The sequence below is a fragment of the Chenopodium quinoa genome, unplaced genomic scaffold (assembly GCF_001683475.1).
Source record: "Chenopodium quinoa cultivar QQ74 unplaced genomic scaffold, ASM168347v1, whole genome shotgun sequence".
NCBI lineage: Eukaryota > Viridiplantae > Streptophyta > Magnoliopsida > Caryophyllales > Amaranthaceae > Chenopodium > Chenopodium quinoa.
Genome location: NW_018744616.1, coordinates 2,750,836 through 2,759,497, shown reverse-complemented (window position 1 = coordinate 2,759,497; position 8,662 = coordinate 2,750,836).

Below are 8,662 nucleotides of genomic sequence, written 5' to 3'. Positions count from 1 at the left end.
GGAGAATATCTTCAGGTTCCTTCATGGTTTGGTTCTCGTGTGAGAACCTACTTTAGTTTCATTCATTCTCTCATGTTTCTCTTGAATTCTTCTAAGCTCCAACCCATTGACTTCACCTAAGGCAGTTCATGTCTTCACACAAACACTTAAGAGAACATTAGATTAAAGTTTGTTTGTCATAAACAAACTTCAAGTGAGAGAACTAGTTAAACTTAAAGCAACATAAATACTGCTACACATATACAACTCATGTATGTATAGAGTACTTATCTCATGAAGGTAACATATGCAAACACCTATTTACATATATAGTTACCTTCATGTTTCCTTCGCCATCATCATGCTTTTCAACCATAACACTCATCATTGTTCTTGTTCCTCTATTGCTTATTCTCTATTGCTCAAGTTCCTTATATATATATATACTTGTTAATAATCTGGTTCCTTGAATCTTGTTCTAAGTATACTTGTTCTTTCTATGCACAAATTAATAGACACATTAGATAGATAATCGTCATTAGTTTACAATCATCAAAACCTAATTACTCAACAGCCTCACTCTCATGCAAATCTATACGCTTCCTATTCTTCGTATCTCCTTCCAACCAAGTCATTTTCGATCTTCTTCTCCCTCGTTTAAACCCTCCATACTCCCACTCTTTCACTCTTCATACCAATTCACCCTCGAGTCTTTGCCTTACATTCCTGAACCAACACATGGCATTTTCCGTTTGTCTGTAATTTCTACCACACCAACTTTCTTGCGAATAACCCCATTTATGATTCTACCTCTTTGAGTGTTTCAACACATCCATCTAAACAAGCGCATTTATGTAACCTCCATCTTTTTAATGTGATCCTTCTTAGAAGCCCAACATTTTGTACCATAAAGCAACATTGATCTTATAGCAGTTATGTATAATTTCCCCCTTAACTGTAGATGAATGCTTCAATCACATAACACTCCTGTGGCCGTTCTATATCTAAGCCACCTCGACTGAATCCCGTGTGCCACGTATTGATCAATTTCACCATTTTGGATGATCAACCCTAGATATTTAAAACATTTACTCATGGTCAAGTCTTTTCCATCCAAACTCTCTACATCATTGCTTGTCCCCCTTTGTTAACCAAAGCGACATATTAAACATTCGGTCTTACTCCGATTTAGCTTAAACCCTCTAGATTCCAACCTTTGTCTTCATTTCTCCAATTTAGCGTGAACCCCATCTTTAGTTTCATCCACTGAGACGATATTGCTCGCTAACAATACATTTTTTGACGCATCCCAATACATATCCTTAATTGGACCACATACCTTTGTGGAATACCTTTCTTCAATATTGCCCAGATTTAGTTAAATATACGAAAGAAATTTGTTGACCAAATAGGAAGGAATATACATTCATAAATAGAAATCTACTCATGACTTTTATGTTCAATAACATAAATATTACGAAGTATATTTTTCAAATAATATAAAAATTGTGCGATGCATCATTAGGATCTAAAAACCAGAGTATTTAATGAAAACAAAAATAATAATAATAAGGTTAATGGGTGTGTGTACAATGAGTGAGTTTTTAGAGAGTGTATATGGTACACATGGATATACTAGTTTATATTTTATAAGTGTAAAATATGGACACATCACATGCCATACATGCATGCCACCAACGCAAAATATGTGTGTGTGGAGGCGTGTTGTGTGTGAATGCACCCAAAATTGTTTGATGTTGTCAAGACGAGTAGTTTTCATAAACAAGATTTGACTCTATATTTGTTTGATACTCCATATAAAGAGTAGTATAAGTTAAGAAGATTATTGGTTGTTGAGTCTATGCTTTAACTTTATTTTTTCAATATTAAAGTTAAGATTTTAGAAATCTGAAAATTATATTATTTATTTATTTTTTTCATTTGCAAAAGCTACATATTTAGTACACGCATATATCTTGTAACTTTACACATCAAAAATTCATATATTGGACCTTAAGTTGAAATCTGATTTATTTAGATATCAAAAAAAAAAAAAAAAAAGTCATGTCGCGATATCATAGAGCTGATCCAACCATCCCGGCCCGATCCGATCCGACTTGATTTTGGATGGGTTTTGGGCAGCATTTCCACCCTGGCCCGAGAAATGGGCAGCTTTTTTATGCCTCGGCCTGAACCCGGCCTGGCCCGGCCCGCCATTGATCAGGTTTACGTTATCATGACAATAACAAGATTAATACAGCATGACAATTGAGTTGTGAATGCTAAGCTTTAATTGAACAAGTTATAAAATTACAAAACGATAAAGTTTTGAAACGAAAAACTTTCAATTTTATTCATACATTTCCCGTAAGAAATGTGTAAATTTTAGCATCCATAGAAACAAAGCAACAATATTCAAAACATTATTTGTATGGATTAGTTTTAGGCCCCTTTTGCAAACTCTGGGTTAGTCTCCTTCATCTTCTCATTACAAAAGACCAAAATACCATGCGCCTCTTCTAAAGACAGATCTTCCATTTTCATTATCCCTCGTATGAGTTAAGTGCACAAGATTTCTGTCTTGACTCTCACAAGATCGCTCATAAGGTTTTCAACGTTAGTGTTTGCCTCAGACATAGTTGTTTTGAATTAGAGCGTTTGTAAGAAGGATGTGATTTGAGATTCACTTAAATATATTAGTCTATTTTATAGAGGTTCAAATGTTCAATTAATGTTAGGAAACTATTTGAATTTTTATATTATCATGAAATTTTCAATGTAATAAATGTAAATAAAGTAACTGTTGTAAAATTTCCCTAAATTGCTCAACATTATGTTGGAAAAATATCATTATGGATTTCTTACCAAAATTTAAATGTCATCAGTTAACAAATAACGTGTAAGACTACATACCTTTTTCCATATATTGATGTAACACAATTATGTATACTGATTAAAACTTATTTTTCCTATAATATGTTAAAAGGGAAGAAAAAAAATTGTTAGTCTCCCCATCCTTTTTTTTTCTCTGCCATGTCTAAACCTTAAGGTTTTTTGTTACAGGGATTTTTTTTTTTTTGTCCAATGGGAGAGTTACAACACCAAAACTGGTTTAATTATGGAACATCGGGTGTTATATGGACTCCAATATTGATGTTAATTCTATGTTATTGTTGATCACCATATCGCCTTGGTTTAAGTATGGAACATCGGGTGTTGTATGGACTCTAGGGAGTGCTTAAGGGATGCATGGTAAGATTATGAGAATAGGTTTAAGGCTTAGAATGTGTGTGTGTGTGAGAGAGAGAGAGAGAGAGAGATGAGAATGTGTGTTGGTTCATAAGAAAGAAATAGAGAATTATTTGATTCCCCAAAACTAATGAAATCAGCTTCGTACTTATAGAGAAAATATGAAGGGTAAGGTACGGAACCCTAGAATGAAAGGTGCCGTGGAACAAAACACTTAAAATTGTCGTGTCACGGCAATATTGCGTGTTACGGTATTTCTACCTTGTCGCAGTATTTTTTCAGTTTCTACGCGTTTTCAAAACTTCAATAACTTTTGATCTGTAACTCAAAATAATGTATATAATATATTGTAACACCCCCAAATCTCCCTCTACGGAAATACTAGTATAATACATATAATTATACCGTAGAGATAGACTTGGGCGTAATACCGCCGCGTGATTACGCAAGGCTACTCAAAGTACTTAACTCAACAACAAAACTTGCAGCGGAAACTCAATTTTCTTTTATTAATACTTATAAAAATAGTAACATTGTTATGAGTGCTAAAAAATAAAGACAAGACCAACATTCCTAAACTAGGTGAAGCAAATCCCTGGACTCCCATATGCTCATTCATGATTCCACCTGAAAATAGTCAACACTGCTTACCATTACGGTAAACAGGGCGAACCAAAACAAATAAGAAATATGGATTAGCAAAATATGCTAAGTATGATAAGTGCAAGATAGTGTAAACTCAATTTATTTGTAAACATGCTTTTAAAACCAATTCCAATAATTAACCCAATAAATTCAAAACTCATTATTCCAAAAACGATTCCAATGATTCAATATTCAAAATAATAGTTAAAACCAATTCTTTTATTAAGAATCAATTCCTTTTAATCCAATTCCTCACCCAAGTGTGCACACCTCCTAAGCTAGTCTCCTTATATTACAAGGCTATTCTTGAGGAAAGACTCGGTCATACAAAGTCCAAGGCCTTATCAATAAACCAAATCCGCATAGTGGGATTACTAACATGCTTATAAAGCATTAATAAATAATTCAATGGTTCAATAAATCCTTTTAATATCCAATAGTTTCCAATATTATTTAAACACGATAAGTAATCCAAACCATTCAAAACATGATTTAAAAATCAATCATTCAAATACTTTTATTAAAATAAATATCTTCAAACATAATTTATTTCAAAATCAATTTAATTCAATCACCAATCAAATCATGTAAAACATGTTATTCAAACCAATTACTTTCAAAGGTATTTAGCCACCTAAACGTACCTTGATCCTTCACACAAAAAGAACCTCAAGAACCTTGATAAAACACACCCTACAAATAAATATAACCTTAATCAATATAAGGTTAACAAATAATCACAAATAATTAAATTAAAACCTCCCAACTATATGTACATGAACCTTTCAACATAAACATTATTGAAAAAATCTGATTTTATATAATTAAAACTACTCATAATAATTATTTATAAATCCCCCATAATAATAATAATAATAATAATAATAATAATAATAATAATAATAATAATAATAATAATATTAATAATAATAATAATAATAATAATAATAATAATAATAATAATAATAATAATAATAATAATAATAGTTGAATAAGAGAAGAGAATAAGAAAAGATAAGAAACCAAGAAAAAGAGAAGAATTGGATTTGCGTTGGAAAGAATAGGCAGAACTTGTAGAGGCTATAACTCCTTTGATATAACTCCGAATTGGGTGATTCTTGAGCCTAATCTCAAGAAGTTTTCGAGAGGAACAATATTTTGTGAAACGCCAATACCCCAAAACTGATCAGAAGTGCCCGAAAATTGGCTTTAAATATAAACGGGATGATTTGTGTAAAAAGAGGAGAAGAAAAGTAGAGAATTGGTGTGAATAAGTGGGAAGAATTAAGGGTCTATTTATAGTGTTGAGGGTGTAGAAAGGATAGAGCTTAATGTGTGATATGGTTACTAGAAAATGTGATAAGTTTTTGGGGTTGTTAAGGTATTTGAATCAAATTAAGTCTAGATTAATAGTTGGGTTAAAAGATAAGAAAATTTAAATGGATATACATATAGTTGGGAGAAGAAAGATAGGAACAATTTCCTCAAAAAAAAAAAAAAAAAAAAAAAAGAAAGATAGGAACAAAATGAGATAATGAAGAAGAGAATTAGAGGTTAATTTAAAATATAATAATTAACAAACTAAAGTGATACAATCACTCTTCAAAACATGATCAAATCACGTTTCACAATTATTATTATTATTAGTATTTTAATATAAAAACGAAAATAATAATAAAATAATTGAATAAATAAATATTTTAGATGATATAAAATTAGTTAAATACATTATATTAGATATTTCTCTTGAAATAGTTAGTATAATAAAATATAGACTGCCTTAGAAAAAAATAATTAAACCTATATTATTAATTTAGAAATCCGAAAATAATTAATTATTCAAATGATTAAATACTTATATTTGGCGCCAAAATTCAAATATTATTTTGGCTCCAAATAATGAATTTACTAAAATACCCTTTTTATAAAATAATTCTTAATTAATTAATTAGAAAATATGTATGAAAATACGAGGTATTACATATATCATTGGAAATATCTTCAAGTATAATTTTCAAACCAATTAGAATCAGGTCAAATCTTTTATAGTTTTTTAGGATATGGTTGTTTTAGTGAAAGGGTGTTGGTTTTGGGCCGAGTTTAGTGCATGTTTTGCTCATATCTTCTTCATTTTAAATCAAAGTTGGGCTTATGATATATTGTTGGAAAGCTTATTTCAAGGCCTATCCAGCCAAATAATATTTAGACCAAAATTATAGGGCAAAAAAAATAGTTAAGCTCAGTTTTGTGATGTGGAAACGAAAACTGGAAAATAAATTACGGTTTGGGGAAATGGGTTAAGAATTGAATTGGTTTATGAAATGTACATGATTGAATATGGATTTAAGCACTCCAAAGATTAAATACTCAACATGACCAATAATGGCGGTGTAAGGTTGTTCATCATCGGGTTTGGCTTTGGGAAGATATTTTTAGGCGTCTACAATACCCAATCCGTTAAAAATGGTCCCAACCAGTCATGTAACTTGTTATTACAAGTAACCTGACATGTGTAGACATGTGATCTGTCAAAAAATAAAAATAAAAAAATAATTTTAATAAAAAGATAATTTTTTATAAAGAAAAAAAAAATATTTACAAATCTACCCATAGCGGCCTTTCCCCGCTGCCTGACTCCCCTGCCCCGTGGCTCCGGCCACCTAGACCCCCCAACCTAAGTGTTAGCACCGGAGTTGGCCCCGCGGCTGATTTCCCTCCTATAAACCACCAGCCGCCTCTTCCTTTTCAGAGATCTCGTTGTTCTCTTCCCATATTTTTTCCATATTGTCGTAGTCTTCTTCATTAAGTTGTTTGTTGACTTTCGAAGGTCTAACCTTTCGCTCCTTTACTGAAAAGGCGCGTGTAGGGAATATTTCAAGCATCTCACACTTGAGCCCCACTGTGATCATACACTTAAGCATGGTGGCGTCCAAAGGGAAGGAATTTAGAGTAAAAGAGTCGCCAACAAGTTTTAGGAACTTGTAAACCGTTCACAGGGTGAAAGTTACACCCCTTCACTATCCATGAGATCGCTAACTCCATAGTGGTCTGGAACCATGACTGGAAGTTCGGGGATGAAGGTACAAATCCAACCTAAAAGAGATTGAACCTGCCCTAATAATAGTTCTCTACTTTATTCTTCTCGTATTCATGTGCGCTTTCTGACTAACATGCAATCATTAGGTTAACCCTAAACCTGTTTATCTATGTTGGTTGAATATTAATGCACAAATAAAACTATTATTGGCGATCACTTAAATTATAATCATAATAGCCTAAATAAGATTATTAATTATCTTATTAAGCGTGATTACAAGTACAAATTCCCTTTAAACATGCATAAAAGGTGTGATCAAGCAATAATAATAAACATACATCAAGCAACACAATTAATAATAATCACAATCATGTTAACAATAAAACATAAGATTAATAGCAAGATCCTAGACATGATACTAACAAGATTAATAACAAACCCTAGCATGTTACTAAACATTGAAAATCAAAGTTTTATCCCTAACATGATACTAACATAATATTAGAAAAGAAAGAATAGGAAGCATCATATAAACATACATGATATTAGAAATATTAGTTACCCTAAACATGATACTAGGAAGAAATAAAACATCCTAACATGATAAAAGGAATCAACAAAATAATCTAAGTATGATTTCTTTATCAAAAGATCAATAAAGCAATTAAATTACTTACTTCGATGCCTCGTACCTCTTTCGAATAACAAAATACGCATGTTAGTAACTTTAAGGAAAATATTAAATCAAACAATAAAATTAAATAATTGAAACAGAGGTTTGGGACCAAACCCTAAAAAATTATCAACCTTTCACGTCTAAGGCGAAGGCAACTTCAAACTTGGCTAGGTGTGTCTAGAACTAATATATGTGGAATCTTGTGAGAGGGAAGGTTTAGAAAAAGAATAGAGAGAGAGAAAGCTTCTAGCTTTTAGAGAGAGAAAGAATAGAATTAGATGATTGTTGATTGAATAAAAACGGGGAGATATGACCCCTATTTATAGTTAATTGTTCGGAAACGATAGAAAAGAAACCGAGTCCCATTATTAGCTCCAGGCGACAAGTATTAGCGCCAGGCGACAGACTCTGTCGTTTGGCGTTGGGACAGTTTTTTACGGGTTTTGTTTTTATCATATCTTTTGATCAAGAAGTCTAAATAAGTCATATAATATGTCGTTGGAAAGCTCTTAAAGTCTACTTTTTAACCCAATTAGCACCAGATTAAAATATTTTGTGATTAAAATATATAGCCAAAATAGTGGAAGGGTGTCAGATTTGGATAGAGTTTCGTATTTCTTTCATATCTTTTTCGTTATAGCTCGGAATTAATATTATAATATATCATTGGAAAGATAATTTCAAGATCTATCCAACCATATAAGATTTGGATAAAAATTATGAGGCATGAAAATAATATCTGAATTTCTTAGAACATCTTTAAATTCGAATAGAATTAGGACTTAAAAAAGGAAAGTTTTAAAAATGGAAAGTTTTTATTCTATTTGAAATTCTTTAATTTTATCTTTTCAAAAAGGATAATTAAGATCTTTTAGAAACCCATAGAAGCTTCTAATTAATCCTAATTAGTTTAGGAATGGGATTAAACCTTTGGACCCTCCACATGATCATTGAGTCGTAGGTAAAATCCGGTTTGGGCACAGTTTAGTATTTTTGCCATAACTTCCTCATTATTCATTGGAATTGGGCTTATAATATATCGTTGGAAAGTTCTTTTCAAGACCCATCCAACTATA